This window comes from Aethalodelphis obliquidens, unplaced genomic scaffold (assembly GCF_003676395.1).
Source record: "Aethalodelphis obliquidens isolate GAN/ISIS:26980383/991018 unplaced genomic scaffold, ASM367639v1 scaffold64, whole genome shotgun sequence".
Taxonomy (NCBI): domain Eukaryota; kingdom Metazoa; phylum Chordata; class Mammalia; order Artiodactyla; family Delphinidae; genus Aethalodelphis; species Aethalodelphis obliquidens.
The window spans coordinates 6,244,845-6,265,043 of NW_020838008.1; the positions used below are offsets into that span (position 1 = coordinate 6,244,845).

The window sequence follows — 20,199 nt, forward strand, 5'->3', positions numbered from 1 at the left end:
GCTGCTCGAAGTGGCTCTTCCACCCAGACCCCAGCTGTCTGCATCTGGCTTGGTTTTCATAGGCACTTGGCAGAATTCCAGGGACTTTGAGGGTCCCGTGTGATGCCAGGATGTGAAGAAAATGAGGCATCTTCCTAGTCACTTGGCAGAGACAGACTTATACCCCCAGGACTCCAGGGAAGAGGTGTCCACCCTTTAGCAGTCCTCAGATCAGCATGGGCTGGGGAGACAGCTGTCTATTTCAGTGGGAAATAGAGTCTCAGAATGATAGAATGTTAGGTCTGGAAGGGACCTTAAAAGTCACCCGATTTTGTCCAGTGAAATCCTACATAGAATTTGAACATCGACAGGGATGGATAGGTGGGAGAAGAGATCTCTTATTCCTTCCGCTAGCTCGGCAGCACCTCAGTGCCTGCAGTGAAGAGTTTGAGACACACTGATCTCAGCCACACCTCGTGGATGTCAGCTGAGGAGCCTCTCCAAAGGTCACCCCGATTGAGCAGGAGCCTGGTGAGAGGTTGTGACTTGGTTTCCCAGGTGATTTCTGGGTCTGAAAAGGTGACCTCGGCTCTGCCTCTTCCCAGCCCCAGGATAAATTGAGCCTCCTTAGGCAGAGGGGAAAGTCCCAGACGTCTCCGACTGGTTGACTCCATTCAAGCTGTTACAACTCTTTCCAGTGAGTTTTAACCTTTCTCACAAAGCGCTAGGAACTTTGAGAGAGAGGATCATTAAAAAGCAAGAATAGGGGCTTCCCTGGTGGCGCAGTGGTTGAGAATCCGCCTGCCGATGCAGGGGACGCGGGTTCGTGCCCCGGTCCGGGAAGATCCCACATGCCTCGGAGCGGCTGGGCCCGTGAGCCATGGCCGCTGAGCCTGCGCGTCCAGAGCCTGTGCTCCGCAAAGGGAGAGGCCACAACAGTGAGAGGCCCGCGTACCACAAAGAAAAATAAAAAAAAAAAGCAAGAATAGCTTAAGGACCTTAGGCTGGAAGCAAGAACAAGGGTAATTAGCCATGCTGCGGGGAGAGGAGCTTGGCAGTAAGAAGACCTCCTCTGTTCCTCCCAAAGTTTTGCCCAGAGTCAACTTTAATGAGAGGGTTAGTTTAATAGGGCATGTAACCTGGAAAGTCCCCTGTGAGTTCAGCACTCAGAGTATAGACATCACATCTCCTTTTTTTGCCCTTGACTCTCCTAAGACTGAGATGACCCTGAGGGAGGAAATAGAACATATTTGGTTGAGAAAGTCCCTGCACTAAAGTCGCACTCCTGGTGCTAAAGCTGGCCTCCAGGCCACGTGGTGGGTGAGGATTTGGCCAAGGTACAGCAGGTGACCCAGCTTTTCCCAGAAAGGCTTGGGCAGGCTCTGTTGAATTAGCACATCAGGAGTTTCACTAGGGTTAATGTTTTAACCGTGTCAATATACTTAATGTCATTTTGTTTGAACATTCCAGGACCCAATAAAACCACTTTTAAGGAGCACGTTTTGTTTTTGAGTGAAGGAATAGCAGTAGGAATTACTGGGGTGCACTCGTGCTGTGTTGAAAAGTTTAAATGTGAAAAGTCGAATACAACACCAAAGACCAAAGAAATGCCTATCATTTATACGTTGAGAGTTTCGCAACACTTTTAGCTATTATAGTCATTTCATAGTCTGAGAGTCTGTTTCACTCTCTTGGTCATTTCTGTGCTGTGGAACTTTTGTGATTTGGGAGATTAGCTGCTGGTGGGTTTTATTCAGAACCTGCGGACTGGATGGAACCTGTGGACTGGATGGCTTTGGATCAGGTCACCTTTGGTGCCTTCCCCTCCTCTGATTAAGAGGAGAAGATCTAGAGTCAGCCTGCCTGAACTCACAGCCCAGCTCCTCCACCCACTTGTGGTGTGACCTTGGGCAGGAAACTTAATCTTCCTGATCTGTGAAATGGGCATGAAGGTAGTGCCTGCCTCGTGGGGTATTTAATGAAGTAATGCACCAGCCCTGGACCAGAGTCAACACTCAACACTTAGCTAGTATAGTTGTCGCCGTTAACACCAGCACTGACACCTCACAGCTGGCCCTCTCTTAGACCACGGTCACTATGGTCATAGTATCTCAGAGTTGAAGGAGACCCCAACGATTCCCAAAAGCTGCATTGGAGTCCCCAAAGGTGCTTTGAAAAATTAGCTATAACTGAGCTGCACCTGAGACCCAGGGGACTAGACGGGGGACTGGGAATCTGGCCTATTAACAAACACAGGTGATTGTCATATGCAACCAGTAGTGGAAACCACCTTCTCTTAACCTGGATCCCCTCTAGCAACACGAGCAAGTGGCCTCTACTTGAACATCTCCCTGAGTGGGGAACTCACCACCACCCCAGGCAATGAATCCCCCTTTTGGACACCTCTGGCAGTACAACAGTGTGTCTTCCTGTTGATCTTAAGAAGGAAGGGAAGAAGAAAGGGACTGCCTTCAGCCATAAAAAGAGAATAGAGTAGTGGAAAGAGAACAGACTTTGAAGTCGGAAAGAAATGGGCTTGAATTCCTCTCCCGCACTTGTTAGCTTTGTGGCCCTGGGTGAGTGGCTTGCTGTTTTCTTCTCCCATTCATTTTCCAAATGACAGCCTTTCAGTGTTTGAACCTGATCTTTCCAGTTTTCTCCTGGCCTCCCGATATGATAAGACCTCAGTTTCCCTTATCACTTTATGACCAGGCTCCGTCCCTACCCAATCATATAATCCCCAAAGATGCACGTGGTTCCCCAGGTGTGGTTCTGGGTCAGAGAGTGAATCAGGACTGGCAGCGGCTGGAGGAATGGACCAGAAAACCAGGGAGTGAGCCAGCAGGGTGAGAGGGGAAGAGACTCTGGCACACCAGATCCCCAGCCCTCATCCCCCTAGTCATTCACCTAAGCTGACCCGTGGTTCTGATGCTCCTGGAACTAAACCCTGGCAGTGTCCCTTTGGAGGTAGCACTGGGGATGGATGTTATCATCCTAGCCACATCCTTGAGGGTAGTGTGTGAGGAACTGGATGGGGTCAAGGCCACCTCTCCCTCCTGTTCAGTTTTCCAGAGGCTGCGACCAGAGCTTGCTGGAGGGCAGGTGAGCAGGAATCTAGGCTGTGCACCCTTTACCCACTTCCTGATGCTAAGTCCATTCCCATGACCTCAGCTCAGATCCAACAATGCCTGGTTCGTTCCCAACCGTGCACGTGGTTTTCAGCCTACAAGCAAGGACTCTTCTACCCATTGTGTGGGTCAGAAAGAGAAAAGCAAAGGTTTTTAGATCTGAGTTCTGAAAATCTTTAGTACTGTGTGTGTTCAGAACATTTAACCTCTCTCTCTCTTTTTAAAAATTTATTTATTTTATTTATTTTTGGCTGCATTGGGTCTTCGTCGCTGCGCGTGGGCTTTCTCTAGTTACAGCGAGCGGGGGCTACTCTTTGTTGCAGTGCTCAGGCTTCTCATTGTGTTGGCTTCTCTTGTGGAGCACGGGCTCTAGGTGCTCAGGCTTCAGTAGTTGCAGCATGCGGGCTCAGTAGTTGTGGCTTGTGGGCTCTAGAACACAGGTTCGGTAGTTGTGGCTCACGGGCTTAGTTGCTCCGCAACATGTGGGATCTTCCCGGACCAGGGCTCGAATTTGTGTCCCCTGCATTGGCAGGTGGATTCTTAACCACTGCGCCACCAGGGAAGTCCAACATTTAACTTCTCTTGAGCTTCAGTTCCTCATCTGTAAAACTGAGATACAAGTAATACCTACCTCACGGGATTGGAGAAAAGACTAGATGACATGAACATACAAGCACTTAGTACATACTAAGTGATTAATATGTGTCGGCTTCTTGGGAGGAGGAGGTACAACTGAATGATTGATTTTTCACCCTCCCACTGCCTATGAGAGTGGACCAAAGGCTGAGGCTGCCCGTGCATCCACCTCTCCAATGAGCGTTCAAATGAAAACGTGGCCATCAGCATGCCTGTAAAGTTGGCCGAGGCAAATCTAAATAGTACATCAGGGGAGTTTAAATTTTACAGAGGAAATGTGAAAGTCTTGGAGAACATTTCTTCCTTTCTTAAACTTTTATAGGGCAGAGTTCAGTGTTGCCTTTCACTTCCATTAGGTTTCAATTTAGCTGTGAAGGTGTGGTCCGACCAGCTGCATGACCATCACCGGGAAACTTATTAGAAGCACGAAACCTCGGACTCCACTCCAAACACGCTGAAACTCTGGGGTGCAGCCCAGCAATGTGTGTTTTAACAAGCCCTTCAGATGCTTTTATGGCTGCCATTTGAAAACATTGCTTAGGTGTTGGCAGGGTCCCCTTCCTATGCCCCTCCTCCCACCCCTGGCAGTTTTCAGGTCCACAAGCCCACGTCTCTAGCCATATATCTTCAGCACTTCCACGGTTTGAAGACATCTCCTGGGAGAATGATTTATTGTCTCATCTTGGGAGACTCATCTGTTCACACCAACAGCTGGTGTGATCTAAATCCATGTCTGTACTAGAGAAAAGTCGGGGAATAAACATCTGTTTTGGATGGTCAACCTCCAGATCATTTGGCTTCCTCTACCTCCAAAGCTGCCTTCCTGACCTCCTGAAAACTATCATGGTATTTCTGATGGGTAATGATCATAGCAAATATTTATCAAGCTGTACCTATGTTGGAAAACACCTTTCTTTTTTTTTTTTTCCCCCTGATTTAATCCTCACAACAACCTAATGAGGTGAGACTGAGCCTCAGAGAGGCTAATTCCCTTGCCCAAAATCACGTAGCCAGCAAGTGGCAGGCAAGAGACTTAGACTCCGGTCTGAAACCAGGTTCTGTGAATCTTCAGCGAGCCTCCCTGTTTGGTTAAGCAGGCTGTGTATCCTTGAGCCAGGAATATGCACAAAGGAATATTCTAGGCTAGTGTTCTTTAAACATCGGCACAGATCAGGATTATCTGGGTGGCATCTTAAAACACAGATGGCTGGGCCCTAGTCCCAAAGATTCAGATTTAGTGTCTCTAACTTGGGGTCTGGGAATGTGCATTTCTAACAAGTTCCCCGTGACTGCTGGTGCTGCTGGTCCAGGGACCACAATTATTTTTTTGCGGTACGCGGGCCTCTCGCTGCTGTGGCCTCTCCCGTTGCGGAGCACAGCCTCCGGATGCGCAGGCTCAGCGGCCATGGCTCACGGGCCCAGCCGCTCTGCGGCATGTGGGATCTTCCCGGACCGGGGCACGAACCCGCGTCCCCTGCATTGGCAAGCGGACTCTCAACCACTGTGCCACCAGGGAAGCCCTAATCTTACTTTTTAAAAACTATATATTATATATATGCAAAGAGACAAGAATGGAAGGTTACATACCAAATATTACCAGTGGTTATTTCTTGGTGGGATTATGGGTTGTAATGGTATCTTTACTTGACAGCATTTTCTAAATTTTCTTAAACATTACTCATATGATTAGAGCAAAAGAAATGAGGCAGTCACCTACTTTTATAAATTTATGTTCCCAAATACCTGTCTGAAACACAAACCATAGGTTTATAAGTTAGGAGATTTTTTCAGAGAACTCGAAAACATATGAGAATTGCTAATTACAGTCCCAAAGAGTGCTAATGCCTTTGGGGCCAGGACATGTGAGAACCTTCCTAGGAATGGGGAGAGGTGCCGTTGGACAAGGGGACACTTGCTCTGCAAGGTTGTCATGGGGATGGGCAGCGGTGGTCGGGCGGGGGGCTTCTAGGATCCTCTCAGGATGCATGGGGTGGGGCTTTTGTTCTCTCCTCCAGTGACAGCTGGCTGACAGTGTTTCTGTGTGACATCACCAAGGTACCACAGTAGGTAGTAAATGTAGAATAGACCAAATGCGCCATGCCAAGGGGGGTTTAGCGGTGTCCATGTATTGGGTAAATATGCAGGCAGTAAGAAAGTCAAGCCTACATGATTTGAGGACCACCTAGGAAGGTTACCAAAGAAAAGATGTAGGGTTGCAAAACACAAACCCATTTGCTTCCATCACCCCCAGGAGTCTGTCTATCAATGTGCCCAGTGGTGTTGCCTTCAGAAATAAAGCAAATGATACCTTCTGCACATTTGTGTCAAATGGAGCACTTTAGAAAGAGGACGGTCCCACTGCAGGGCTCAGAGGGGCCTGGAAGGAAGATGGAATCTGAAAGTATTACGTACTCAGGGACGTACCCTAGGACGGTGTACGTAAGTATTATGTACCCTAGGATGGTGTTCCTAGAGTAATGGTTTTCTAGTATAGCCAATAGATATTTTCTATGCAACCAAGCCTCACCTGGCCTCACAAAACAAAACAAAGTGTATTAACTACCTGCTTCCACATAGAGAAACACAATGTTTTCTTTAAAGGGTCTAGGCTGGCAAAGTAAATGAATGAAATGAATGGAGCTGCCCAGGGAAGTACAGCATCTCCAGTTTACAGGGAGCAGACATCACTTAGTTATTGCCGTGTGAGAATTTCAGTCCACTAGTGCCAGGTCTTTCGAGTTTTTCCAAGAGAAGCCAGACTTTTAATATTTGTATCGTAGTTCCCAATTTCTAAATGTTGGCAGCATTTCAAAAATACTATGTAGTGCAAAGAAAACATGCCTTCTGGCTAAGGTTGGCCTGCAGCCGACAGTTTCTCACCTCTGCTTCAGAATCTCAAGTCCGAGAGAGGCAATTGCTTTAGCCACCTGCATCCTCTTCCCGTCCACCTCCACCAAATTCCAAAAGACAAATGTCCTGAACTCTCAGACTTTTCTTCTCAAAAGTCATGTTTCATTAAGGACCTTAAAATTGGCTAATGGCCTTACAGTAATTTATTTCAGTTGAGGATTTGTAAAACTATTCAGAGGTATGTTCTTGAAGGTGAGGTTAATTTTTTAAATAATTTTAAAGGAATTATGAAGGTAGAGGGTGTATTAGTTGTATTATTTGAGGGTGTGTTATATGCTTTGCAGTGGGACGGATCTGGGTTGAGATTCCAGCTCCATCACCTAGTACCTGTGTCACTTGGGCACAGGTGATTCCCATTTTTCTCATCTGCAAAGTGGGGGAAACAACTCCTGAGTTTGTTGGCTTGTTTGATTGGTAATGAATGATTTTAACATATGTTAATATCTGGTGCCGTTAGGTGCTCAGGAAATTAAGTTTCTCTCAGGAGCCAACGTAATGGAAACTTTTAATTGCAAATGTTATAAAATAACCTCATGAAGCTTTTCCACATTTTTATAATTTTAAAAATGCACTTTCTTCAGAAGTCCCATTATAGTAAATAGTGTTGCAGTTGAAACAGGAGAAATTAGAGAGTGAGGGGAAGAACCTCAAGGGTGTCCGATCAGTGCCAGGGTTCACTTACATTATAAGGGGACCTTATAATTTATCAGTCTAATTTAGCTCCTCTGATTATTGCTAAATTTCTAATATCTAGCACATCCCCAAATATAGGTGTTTGTTAATTTTTAACATCAGTTAATGGACAAATAGAGTACGTGCTGGGAGTTTTATCTGGCAAGGATAACTACTAACAGGATAGCTCTGTTTGGGCTATGCTGTGTATCAGAAATGGTTGGCTTCCCAGACATGGAACCTGAATGGTCACACGGGACCTGCCCTCAGAAGAGCCCCATGCTTGGTTTAATATTTGCTGTCGCCATCTTGAAATTCTTTATAATTTTTGCAAAAGGGCCTCCGCAAATTATGTAGCCAGTTCTGATCGGAGAGTGTCATCAGGAAACGTAGAATTGTCAGTGCATAAACCAAAGGGTACAAACTCATGGCCCCTGGATCCTATTGAATATTTTTTGGCCCACAGAGTGGTTATCTTTTTTTAATATAAATAAACTTTGTATTTAGAAGAGTTTTATATTTGCAGAAAAGTTGCAAAGATAAGACAGAGTTCCACATATAACTCATCCAGTTTCCCTTGTCAGGAACATCTTATGTTACATGTATAAGACATTTGTCACAAATGAGGAACTAACATCAGTGCATTTTCATTAACTAAACTCCACACAGTATTCAGATTTTAGAAGTTTTTCCCTAATGCCCTTTTCCTGTTCCTGGATTCCATCTAGGATACCACATTACATTTCGTTGTCAGGTCTCCTTACACCCTTCTGAGCTGACGTTTTCTCAAACTTTACTTGTTTTTGATGACTTCAACAGTTTAAAGGAGTGCTGGTAAATGTTTTGTAGAACGTCCCTGAATTTGGGTTTGTCTAATATTTTTCTCATGGTTCCATTGGGGTTATGGGTTTTGGGTCAGAAGTCCACAGAGCCGAAGTGACATTTTCCTCACATCATATCAAAGGTATATGCCAAGAAACTAATCAGTGATGGCATTGACCTTAGTTACCTGGCCAACGTTGTGTCTGCCAGGTTTCTCCATTTTAAAGTTACTCTTCCCACCTCCCTTTCCAAACTGCACTCTTTGGAAGCAAGTCACCTGGCATACCCCACAGTCAAGGCTACGGAAAGGAGTTCCACCTTCTTCAGGGGAAAGTAACTACGTAAATTTTTCGGAATTCTGCTGCAATTTGTCTGTTCCCCACTTATTTATTCAATCATTTATTTCTATCAGTCTGGACTCATGGGTATTTATTTTATACTTTCGGTTATAATCTAATACTACTCCATTTATTTTCTTGCTCAAATTCCAGCTTCGGCCTTGCAGGAGCTCTTTCAGGTTGCCTCCAGGGTCCCTTGGACACACCTCCATTGTTGTGTTTTTATCGAGGACTCCCTTTCTTTCTGGGCTACAAAGTGTTCTGTTACATTTCCTGCCCCAGCCCTAGAATCAGCTATTTCTCCAAGGGGCCCTGATTCCCCTTTTTGAAGAATGGTATTAGACACTAAGATCTGGAGGTTGCAGGTGCGCATTCCTACCAAGACATTTTTTAATTTTAAAAATTTTAAAATTAAAAAAAATTAAATTAAAAATGTAATGTAAAATTAAAAAATTTTTAAACGTAAAAGTTAAAAATTAAGCTGTCATAGAGAGTCAACTTTTCCAGGCTGAGTTAACTATGTAAAAATAAATTACACTAAAAATAAAATGTTTTTAAAAAATTTTTAATGTTTTTAAACTACCAACATTTAACTATGAAGAGATTTCACATTAGAACCTAGACTTCCGATTCTCTTGAAAGACCAGAAGTTCTGGCAATCCTGGACCCATATTCCTGCTCAACACAGTTAGCTGAGGCTGAGACACTTTTTCTTTCCTGCATAAAGCACTGTCCAGGTTGTCACAGTCTGTGCCATTCCCTATTGTATTACAGCCAGCCTACTTGACGCTTTTATGTCCCTTTCTGACCCTTGAAGGCATTTGAATAAGTGATTTCTGGTTAAGACCATATTCAAGTAAGTACTTTACAGATATACAGTTCAGACCATGAATTTAGCTCTACTTTGACCCAGTGATCAGATTTAAAAGCTACGTTTCTGGTTTCATCCCTAACCCACTAACGTACCTTCATTGGGTCTTACATGCAAATGCGATGACTCACCAATTTTTCTCAGTCCCTGCCAGAACCCTTCCAGCTCAGATGCAAAGAGTCATCTGCATCCACTTTCATCCCCTTCAGCCTCATGCAGGGCGGGTCTTTGCATTCAGAGTCTGCTCTGAACTTCTTTGGCAAGTTTTCCTTTCTTACACCTTTTCTGTCTGGAGAAGATCCCCCAACAGTTACATCCCTGCCTCAGATCAATTTCTTCCTGTTCCCTTTTGGCTCTGCAAAGCACCCCTCAAGTTGGGATCCAATCATTGTTCTTTCTGGATCCCGTGTTTCTCAAAAGGATGGATTACTTTTGCTATCTCTTTCCTCTCCCCTGCCTTCCCCAATCATGTATCCCAGGATTGTTTGTTTCTCAATCAATCCTGGCTTATTTCAAACTTTAGTAACTCTGGAAAATGACCTACCTGATAGTTTTCTATTTATATGAAAATAGGTGCTTCGATATAAACATAAAATACAATTTGAGGAGGTGTTCTTTCCCAGTGTGGGTGAAAAGTTAATAGAAAGATGCATCTGAGATCTGCTAGGTGTGAAGAGTTAAATGGGTATTAATTTTCACTGCAGCCTTATGGCCTTGGACTTGACAAGGTTAAACGTGGGCCAATAGCAGTTCCCTGGGGGATCTTTCCATAGCACAATGGTTTTCAGACTGTGACTCAAAGGCCACTGCCTGGGGACAAGAGAAGAAATCCAAGAGTAAAGAAAGGAAGCTCCACTAAGGGGGAGCCACAGCCAACCAGGCAGGAGGTGATGGTGGCTTGAGCTAGGGAAGCGGCAGTGGGGCTGGAGAGAAGTTTATAGATTAGAAACTATTTGGACAAGACTTGGTATTCTGTGTGTGTGTGTGTGTGTGTGTGTGTGTGTGTGTGTGTATTTTTTGTGTGTATTTTTCTGTATTTAAAAAAAATTAACTAGAGTTGATTTACAATATTGTGTTAGTTTCAGGTGTACAGCTTCAGATTCTTTTCCATTATAGGTTATTAGAAGATACTGAATATAGTTCCCTGTGCTATATTCAATATAAATAAATAAATCCTTGTTGTAAATCCTTGTTGTCTATTATACATATAGTGGTGTGTATCTGTTAATCCCATACTCCTAATTTATCCCTCCCCTGCTTTCCCCTTTAGCAACCATAAGTTTATTTCCTATGTCTGAGTCTATTTCTGTTTTGTAAGTAAGTTGATTTGTATTATTTTTTAGATTCCACATATAAGTGATGTCATATGATATTTGTCTTTGTCTGGCTTACTTAGGATGATAATCTCTAGGTCCATCCATGTTGCTGCAAATGGCATTATTTCATTCTTTTTTATGGCTGAGTAATATTCCATTGTGTATACGTATGTGTATATACACATACATATGTACATATACACCACATCTCAGACAAGACTGGGTTTTCATTGCCCTGCACATAATGGAAGAAAGATTCTCCTGGTGAATAAAGAAAAGTTTTATTTGTGAAAATACTCACAACAGGTCATCCACGACCGGGAGGCTGAGTCATTTGCAAGCTCTGACTGGGGCTCATGATCAAAGTGCTGGTGCTTCTGTCTGACTTTCCAGTTCTAATGAGGTTCATTAATACCATGTTCTCAGCTCACTCTATCTCATTTGGGCCATTTGATTTTCAGCAAACGCGGCAGGTCTGAACTAGCTAGAGTTCATCTTTAATGGCTTTTATTGCCAATCCTTAGTGAATGAATGCCTTTCTCAGGTCTTCTCGGGTCTCTCTTGAGGTACTTCCACCTCCACGCCAGGACAGAGCGAGGGAAGGCAGCCAGCCAACCTGGAGATGGGGATGCGAATAAGAAGGAGCTTCCAGGGCTTCCCTGGTGGCGCAGTGGTTGCAGTTCACCTGCCGATGCAGGGGACGTGGGTTCGTGCCCCGGTCCGGGAGGATCCCACATGCCGCGGAGCGGCTGGGCCCGTGAGCCATGGCCGCTGAGCCTGCGCGTCCGGAGCCTGTGCTCCACAACGGGGGAGGCCACAGCAGTGAGAGGCCCGCGTACCGCAAAAAAAAAAAAAATGAAGGAGCTTCCAGCAGCAGAGAAGTGGCACTGGGGACAAGAAGGGGCAGGTGACAGGCAGGCTCCTTTGGCTGGCTGAAACAGCACTTCCTCCGCCTCGCAAATGGCACGTCTGAGAGAATTAACAGTCTGTTTAGAACGTATCATCACTTGCTATTCTGTTTTCCCTCCTTTTGGTCCAGCCAGTGTGATAATGGGTCTGAGGGTAACTCGGGGTTGGGGTGAGGGGCAGCTGGGACTGGGCAGACGGAGCTGGGGAAGAGAGTAGTAGCCAGTTTATTTCTAACCATTTGCAGCTGTCAGCTTGTTTGGGGACTTTTTTTTTTCAGGCAGAGGAACAAAGTCTTGCTACACAGGATTGTTTTCCTTGGCATGGTGTACAGACACTTTCTTGAGGAATGCACTGAGATAACACAAAACATCTGCTTAGAAGGATCGGTCCTCCAAAGCTGAATTTTCATCAGCAAGAGTATGAGGCTTCTTTAGATAAATATATATATATATATACGTTTTGCAGGAGGCAGGAGACTGTGGATGGAATGGTCAAGAGAATAAACTATGAGCAGAGGATTTTTAAGAAGTAGGTCTATGTTGTTAAGGTTTCTTTTCTTTCTTTTTCTTTCTTCATTGTGATCCAATTGTGTTTTGTTTTGCAAGTATTTTGGAAATGGTATGTTCTCAGCCACGCTGCCGGAGGAGGCCTGTTTTCTTTTCCCACGTGTGTGGGATGTTGTTTTTATTCATGAGCTATTGAGAATGAGTGGTTTTTATGACTTGTAGAGGGATTTTCACATGCACACTCCTGGTACTGGCGTCCAAAGACCAAAAGGACAGCACACATGCTCTCAGACAGGAGTGACAGTGTGAAGGAGCTCAAGATAGGTATTTCTGGTTGTTGTTACTGACATGCCATTGGGGTCCCCAAGGGATTAGATTAGCCAAGGCATTAGGCTTCATCCCGTGTCACGTGGAAGCTCCTCGGACAGTTCACACGGTGTTTCCATATATCACCTTGGGTCCAAATCTGCTTTCCAGGAAGAGTTTGTCCTTTAGAGAAAAGGCAGCTCCATCTGTGCCGTTTCATTAGCCCTCCCCCACCCTGGACTCTAATGAGGAAGAGTCTCACCTTTTAAAGCAGTAATAACATCAGCGGCCTTTCGCCGAATGCCTCTGAAAGCCTGCTGGCCCTGGGCTCCGTGTTTAATCCTCCCAGTCTCACCAAATACCAGGTATAATTATCCTCATTCCTCAGATAAGGAAACCGAGCCTTTTAGAAGTTAGCAAACTCACTCCCGGGCAAGTATCAGGGGAGTTCCACAGCTGGAATCTGAAACCAGTGATTGACACCAGAGCCAGACGCTTAACCAGTGTCCACGAATGACACATGCCTTTGGGGAAGTAAGAGCCAATATGCCCTTTTCCACCTTTGTCTTTTAACAGATTTGGCTTCTCCAATTCTGCCGATTGGATTGGCAAGAGATGAAACGAGCCGTAAGAATCCCATCCAGTTTCCTGGCAGAGTGGAAAGAGCATAGGCTCTGGAATCAGACAGACTTGAATTCAGACCCCTTTTCACCACAGACTAGCTCTAAACCCCGGGCCAGTCAGTCCCCGCACCTTTCTGAGCTTTGATTTTGGTGTACCTCCGCTCTGGGCACTAAGCCTCCTTCTGGGAGGAGCATGGATGCACTCCCTGCCCTCAGGGAGCGTACAGTCTGGAGGGGGTGGCAGACCTGAGCCGGTACCCACACACATCAGTGTGCAGTTGCCGTCAGGAGAGTTACAGGAACAGATGGTACATGCCAGGCAACCTGAGTCTGGGGATGATGGGAGGCTTTCAGCTGAGCTGTACAGAAGGAAGAGGCGTTAGCTAGGTGAACGACAGGCGGGAATGTCTGCCAGCTGCTTGTGGAACCTGGGATGTTCTGGGGCCAGTCCTCTGGTGTCCCTGTAGACAGGCTTTGAGGCCGTGCTCTCCAGAGATCCACAGCCCAGGTTCAACCCAGTGTCGTCAGAGACCAGGTTCTCAGCCCTAAGCATCTGGCTTTCTCTCCAGAAGAAAACAGAGAAAAACCATGAAAACAAGAATGGGCAGCAGCTAGCTTGGAAACTGCCGCCTGGGTCTTGTTTGACTTTGGGACCTCCATCTCCCAACTGTGGCCCTGTCATAGCATCTCTGCGTTCTCTGAGGGACTCTCTCCTTTTGCAGCTTCCATAACAGGATAAAAGAAAAAAACACAAGCCATTTAGACAACTTCTTGTTCTTTTTTTTTTCCAGAGGTGCCTGAAAAGGAAGGATTGAATGGGGCATTTGGGGGCTAAGTGAAAGGGAGGGGAGGCGAGGGGACGAGGAAGAAAGAAAATGGATTGAAGCTCAGAAATTACTGGAATTTTTATTCAGTTCTGTTTGGGAGAAAGGATAGTTGCTGAGTCAGAGATGAAAGGCAAATCCGCATGGGGCCCCAGAGAAATGATTATATTCCATGCTCAGTTTAGCTCTCGCACTCAATGTGGCTTGGAGATGAGAAAGTTTGTGGTTAGACACATTCATAAACTCAGCAGGGCTCTGTCAGACGCTGGTTCCCGGCTGAGTACCAGGTCCTCCCCAGCAGCAGAAACGGAGCCGTGAAGCTGCCTGGTCGGGCCTTCAAGAGGGGCTCCAAGCCCCACAGGCTCACTGCACCCTCCGCCTTCACCCCAACTCTCTGGCTGGCCTCCTCCTTGGCCTGATAACTTAGCAAACTCTAGTCTTACTTTGAGTCTGATTGTTGAGCAAATTCCTGCTGGAACATGTGAGTGATTGGTTTGGGGTTCTGACCTCTGCCCAGGCACCTTGCCTGGGCTCATTCTAGAATCTGAGTTCAGCCTGGTCCCGTTTTAGGCTCACTGATCCCATTTGCAGAGACCAAGCCACACAGCCTGCCCGGAGCCATCCAGATCTATCCTTGAGCACCCAGATGTCTATCACCTCTTTGTGAAGCTCATCTGAACACGTCTTCTCATCTCGAGCCAGCTTCTTGGAGTCTGAAATTTCCCAGCTTGAATCTGAGAGTCAGGGGCTGTGGCTCAGGGTAGGGTAGAGGAAGGGGAGGCTCTGAGATCAATCGTGCTTGCAAATCATGTCGAGACCTTCTGTTCAAAGGTTGTTTTCTATAGGGATTTCCCTGGCGGTCCAGTGGGTAAGACTCCACGCTTCCATGGAGGGGGCACGGGTTCGATCCCTAGTCTGGCAAGTTCCGCATGCTGCATGGCCTGGCCTCTCTAACCTATTCTAAAGGTTGTTTTCTATATGATCAATACATATCTGTCTGAGATTATTGTCGGAAGGTTTGTCTGGGTTATTGTAAGACTAGTCAAAGTTTAACTCCAAACCCTTCAGATATGCCGTCTATTTCAGTTATGACTGCTGGTTAATATTGTCTGGCATTAACTTTCTAATTGAGTACAGTGACTGAAAATTAACTCTCACCCCCCCGAAAAACTATATTGAAAGGTAAAAAAGGGAGGTTTTAATGATACAAAAAGGAGTTTCAGATTCTTTCTTCCCACCCCCTAGGCTAGATGAAAATGTTCTTCATCTCAGAGCTCTCCTCCATAGAAGAGCATTGTGTAGCCTTGCAAGCCAGGACCATATCAAGACTCTGGCAAAAGCTATCATTTCTGCTGTAGGCTTTTTTCCTCCCCCACATAGGCGATGATGGATTCACATCTTGACTAAATAAGATCACTGCTCTCTTATGATTCAACTTTGAATGATGAGTGTTCCCTACCTAGCCCTGTGCCAGGTGCTTTTAAAGATAGAATCAAAGTATAAAACAGTCCCTTTGTTCAGGGAACTTACAGTAATACAAGACATAAATATGAGAAATTTGTAGAAAATAATGCAAAGCCAAATATCATCCAGGGCTTAATTGAGTACCTACCACTCTAAATTCTTTGCACGTTCAGGACTGATGGATTAATACCAAGACTGCCCTCCTGAAAATAAATATGCAGGAGGAATTTAATCCCAAAGTATGTTACAAAGAACATTTGGTCAATGAGATACTAAAACTAACAGTGCACCGGAGTGCTTCCTATCTGCAAAGTATTAGCAAAGCCTTTTACGTGTGTGTAGTTAATCCTCACAACAACCCCCTGAGCTACCGATAACATAAATATCCCTGTTTCTTTCCAGTTGCGGAAACTGCAGCTTAGAGATACTAAGCCGTTTGCCTATGGTTACCTTGTTAATAGGTAGTAGAGCCAGAAATGAAACCTGGGAAATCTGATTACAGACTCTTTTAAACCAATAGCTATTACAGGAAAAAGGAGGTTCCAGAGTTAAATAGGACTTTTGGCTACAGGAATGCTCAGATCCTTTACTATGCTTAGGTATATTGCAAACATTTATAAAAGCAGCATTTTGACAAGTATACCTGACCTCATGATCCTCTTTTTCTTAGCTAAGGACCTCCCAGAATTAGTCACTTTTAACACAGACCTTGGGAAGTACAAAAGTGGAGGGTCCCCAGTGTCTTATGTATTCAAAGAATCAGAAGGGACAAAAGGACGGGGTTGGATACAGTCCTGAGCTGGGTCATTGGTGCCCCTTGGAACACATAGGCTGCCCTCTGCCCAGAGCCTTGCATGTTCTCCTCAGGTTCAGGCTGCCATGATAACAAGTCCAGTGTCCGTTTGAGATGGTTCATTAGCCTATCGTTCTTCCTACTGTTAGCCTGGATTTATCGAAAACAAGCAAACATTTTTTTGAGCTTCTTCTGCAAGCCAGGTACTGAGCTCAGTGGAGGTCAAAAATTGGTCATCTTAACAGTGAGGTTTGCTGCGCCATGGAGCTGTAACTGCAGGACGCCAAAGAAAGGGCCTGAGTTGTCGGAGCCAAACCTCTACTCTACGTCCTTTTATCTGTGGGGACAGGCAAACACTTTAGCTGAACTAAGCCACAGTTACATTAAAAAAATAAATAAATAAATAAATAAAATAATAATATCACTGCTCAGGACTTCACTGGGAATAAATGACATCACACATACACATATCTGGCCTCTCTCAGGGTTCATTTTTCTGTGGCTATTTAATGGAGATTAGATACTTCTTACCGGCACCATGAAGACAAGAAACCCTCAGATAAATTAATTTTCATGAACTGGTCCCTCTGGAGCCTGTCAGGGAAAGGAGTAGATCAGCACTGAGTCTTACCCTGTCTTGCTTCCGTGAGGCCAGTTACACAGGATGAGAGTTCCAGGGTCCACCAAAGTGGTGGACATCCAGAGGGGTGATCTCTTCCACTTCCCACCTTCTGATGGTTTATTTAAAGTTTTCACACACACACACAAATCTGAACACTTGGAAGGCAGGAGAGAAAGGGAGAAAAGGGCTAAGATAGTACACAAACTGTAGAATTGGACCCTGAACCATCAATAATATTGAATGAATTTCCCAAATGCCACATAGCTGTCTTATTCTTAACCCCACACTCTATGAGCTGCGATTTTATCTCTGGCTTAGCAGAGAACCCACCGGGGTTCTTAGGCTCCCTACAAATCCAGCCTAGGACTTCTCAGCTTCCCAAGTTGGCCTGGGGGTGACTGTGGTGCATGCTGAGCATGTCCTGACTTGAACCATTTGCAATGTTCACTTTTTTTTTTTTTTTTGCGGTACGCGGACCTCTCACGGTTGTGGCCTCTCCCGTTGCGGAGCACAAGCTCCGGATACGCAGGCTCAGCGGCCATGGCTCACGGGCCCAGCCGCTCTGCGGCATGTGGGATCTTCCCGGACCGGGGCACGAACCCGTGTCCCCTGCATTGGCAGGTGGACTCTCAACCACTGCGCCACCAGGGAAGCCCTGCAATGTTCACCTTTGAAGAATGAATTACATGTAAGGAAGGGGATGGTGGAAGAGTCAGGGCCAACTTAGCAGCCAGAGACAAGAGATCTGAGGCTGGGGTCCTACCTACCCAAGGAGTTCAAGTGGGAAATAACAAAAGTAGGACTTCATCTCAAAGTTCCCACCACGTGCCAGACACATTACAGATACTATTATAAGAACCCTAGAGAGTAAATGTTTTTCTCCATTTTGTAATGAAATAGAGTGATCTAGTCACTTGCCTACACAGCTAGTAAGTTACAGGGCTAGGATTTTAATCTAGGTCTTCCAGACTCTGAAACCAGCTCTTCTCTATACCGTGAAGATCATGCAAGGGGCAAGAACAAACCAAGTTCAAGGTCAAAGGCAAGGCCAGAGACCAGGTGTGGAATGGAGGGCAGAGCCAAGAGCTCAAAGCTGATCAGACGTAGGGACTTGAGGGGTATGGGGGGATGCAGATTGGGGACACTCTAGAGGGACCCAACAAATGCCATGAACATCCTTGGTGTGTCCAAGATCTTGCCTTACCTTCAGTCAGCGTGTGTGGGGTGTGGGCACCGGCTTTAAAGGTCAAGCAGACGAAATGGCACAGCTGAAACCCCCCACCCCGGTGTCCCCTAGCAGCTGGTGACGTGAAAGGTGAACGCCCCTGGGGGGATTCAGGCCACCCAGGAAGGAAGGGCTTGGGAGCTGGAAGTGTGTGCAGAGTCCCAGAGCAACATCTCCAGATTTCAGAGTAGCGGGTACTCATGGGCTTTGGAGTTAGACAATCCTGGGTCCAAACCCCTCTACCATTTGCCAGCTGCGTGACCCGGGTAAGCTACTTAATTTTCTGAGTCTGTTTCCTCATTTATGAGATGGAAACAATAATAGTACCTAGACTTGTTACGCGCTCAGTAAATGTTGGCTTTTACCCTTAGTCCCAGGCCCACGGTCTAAGGCACCAGCAGAGAAAACACATCTCTGCTTGGGGGCCTCAGAGTATTAGCTGACCGCTTAGTACCTCGGATCTGTGGCTCCCAAGGGTTTGGACTTCTCTCACCCTTCTCTCCTCACCCCTTTCCTTTTTTAACATTATGTTTCTGTGCCACCAAAGAGTCATCTCTAGATGCCTCGTTGCATGTAGCACTAAGCTGTGCTTTTATCCTTGGCAGAGAGAGTCACACTCCAAACATAACCAGATCTGTTAGATTTTAGAATCAGGCTGACTTGGTCCAAATCCCAGCCCTGCCACTGTTTACCTAAGTGGCCTGGAGCGAGTTAATCTGTGCTTGGCGTTAATTCATCTGTGATACAGGACTAGTAAAACCTACATCACGGACAGGTTGCGAAAGTAACACATGTCAACCTCTGCTGTTGTGTCCGTGTGGTTCCAGGACTCCCCTTCTGATGGGAACATAATCAACACTTGAATATGGATAATGGGGGATTCCATCACCTCTGGATCTCAGGCTTCTTTGAAGCCTCTAGACCGTCTCCCAGGCTGGCAGCAGTGGTTTTCACTGGCCCCTCCTTCAGCAGAGAAAACACCTATCCGCTCTGGGGGGAGCTGCCCTCCACCTTTGGCCAGCTTTACATCACCCCCCCCCCAACCCCCAGCATCTGTTGCCCAGACAGCCAGCTGCCAAGCTGTGCCCAAGTCTCTCCCTGGGTTCATTTGATATGTTGCCACTTTGTTTTGGAAGAAAAGCCAATATCAGTGCCGGACCCTGGGGAGGCAGATTCCTGCCTCTGCCAGCTGCCAGCTGTGTTCCGTCGCTCATCCTGTCCTCGGTGTCCCAGGTGATCCCGTTACAGAGTGTCTCTCACCAGACAGCTGCCACTGGGACCCTGTGGAGGCACGGACAGCAAAACTCCAGGCTTGCTGGGGACCAGGGACATGCCCTGAGCGCAGCTCTGCAATTCTGCCAAGAGGCTGGTGGTCATGTCTGCCTTTTCCTGATAAGGGTAATTACTTGCCTTATAACAACGGCTAGATGTTCCAGATCTACAAAGCAGAGAGCGGGGGCCGGGGAGGTGTCATTCCCTTTAGCAAGCGCTTACTCTGTCCTGGGCGCTGTAGGAGGGTTTTAGTCATGCTGACACTCCTGGCCATGCAAAAAAGGCCTTGTTTTGACTCCTCCTTAACTGACAAAAAAACAAAAGTCACAGGGGTGTCACTTCTAATCCTCAGGACAATTGGCAATTTTACTTGCATCCTACATATGGAGAAACTGAAGCTCAGAGAGGGTAAATAACTTGTCTGTGGTCCTACGGCTGGAAAAGGAGCGGAATAGGAATTCAAAGGTATTTAACTTTGGAATCCATGACGTCACTACTTAAGAACAGAGTAAAGACCAGGAGTTTAAGCCGTGTCTGAGAGGCAGAAAGGAAGTGGGCTTGGGATTCTCCTATTTGTTGCTCTGACCAAGCTGGGAGTAGTGGTCATCAGACAGGAAATCTGGGAGATTCCTCTGCCCCCTCACCCAGTCTGTGTTATGAAAAACAACCCCCAACTCTTACCTTCCCTCAAGGAGATGAGGGGACAATAAGTATAATGCAAAGTTTCCATGAAGTTTTGTTGCATTTGCGCACCTCAGAAACAGTGTATCTCAGAAAACGTTTGGATCCGAATTTGCAAACTGGTAGTCTGCAGGCCGAGTTATCCTAGGAAGATGTTTTGTTTTGACCTGCTGTATTTTTTCTTTTTTAAATGTCAGGTTAATTGCTATCATTTTAAAAATAGAACTCCAGGGCTTCCCTGGTGGCACAGTGGTTGAGAGTCCGCCTGCCGATGCAGGGGACACGGGTTCGTGCCCCGGTCC

At 46.0% G+C, this 20,199-nt stretch overlaps 1 protein-coding gene across 2 annotated transcripts in view; it reads left to right on the plus strand.

Moving 5' to 3' along the window:
- Positions 1-20,199, plus strand: part of MOB3B (MOB kinase activator 3B) — a 204,724-nt gene that overhangs the window by 150,385 nt on the left and 34,140 nt on the right. The window lies entirely within an intron of this gene.